The following is an 881-nucleotide window of genomic DNA, read 5'->3' as shown; positions in this document are numbered from 1 at the left end:
CGCAAACCGCGGTCGACTACATGGGAGTCCAGAGACATAGCCATTATGCTAACTGCTGGTCCCTTAAATATGTCTTTCTATTCTTTCCTTGTCTGCATTGTTTCAGTTGAGAGGTCTGAGGTTAGTCTGGTGGGGTAACCTCTGTAAGTATCTTGTTTCTCTCTTGCCATTTTCAGAATATTATTATAACTTTATCTTTTATTTTGACCTATTTGACTATAATGTGCCTTGGAGAGGATCTTCTTATGTTTAATCTATTTCACGTCCTTTGTATTTTCTGGATATGGATATCTGTACGTCTCTCTAGATATAGAAAGGTCTCAGGCAGTATTTCATGAAAGATATTTTCTGGGTCTTTGCCTTTCTCTTTACTTTCTTAATGCCTATTATATGGATATTTGACTGCTTAATAGTGTCTAGAATTTTCTGTATGCTGTCCTTATATTTTTGGTTACGTAGTCATTATTTTTGGCAGCTGGACTAAATCAGAGGTTTTGTTTACACGATCAGAATTCTTTCTTCTGTGTGATCTAATCTGTTAATACTTTTAAGGGAGATTTTAATTTTCTGTACATATTCTTTATCTCTAGAAATTCTATTTGATTTTTTTTAGAGTGTACATCTCTGTGTGGAATTCCTCCTTCATGTCATGGCAAGATTTCTTATCTCCTGGAATGGTCTGTTTTCTCTTGCATCCCATTGAGTTTTGTTACAATGAGTATTCTTAATTCTTTTTCTGACATTTCTGTGATTTTTTTTTTTTTTTATATTTCTTGTGTCTCTGCATTGGTTTTAGGCATCTGGTGAAGTACTCACTTCTTCCTAATTCTGGGGGTAGGTTCTGTGGTTCCAGGGTTGGAAAACAGCCCTAGGTCCACCAT

Source organism: Tupaia chinensis, unplaced genomic scaffold, assembly GCF_000334495.1.
Source record: "Tupaia chinensis unplaced genomic scaffold, TupChi_1.0 Scaffold000113_1, whole genome shotgun sequence".
NCBI lineage: Eukaryota > Metazoa > Chordata > Mammalia > Scandentia > Tupaiidae > Tupaia > Tupaia belangeri.
Note: the sequence above shows the minus strand (reverse complement) of the source record.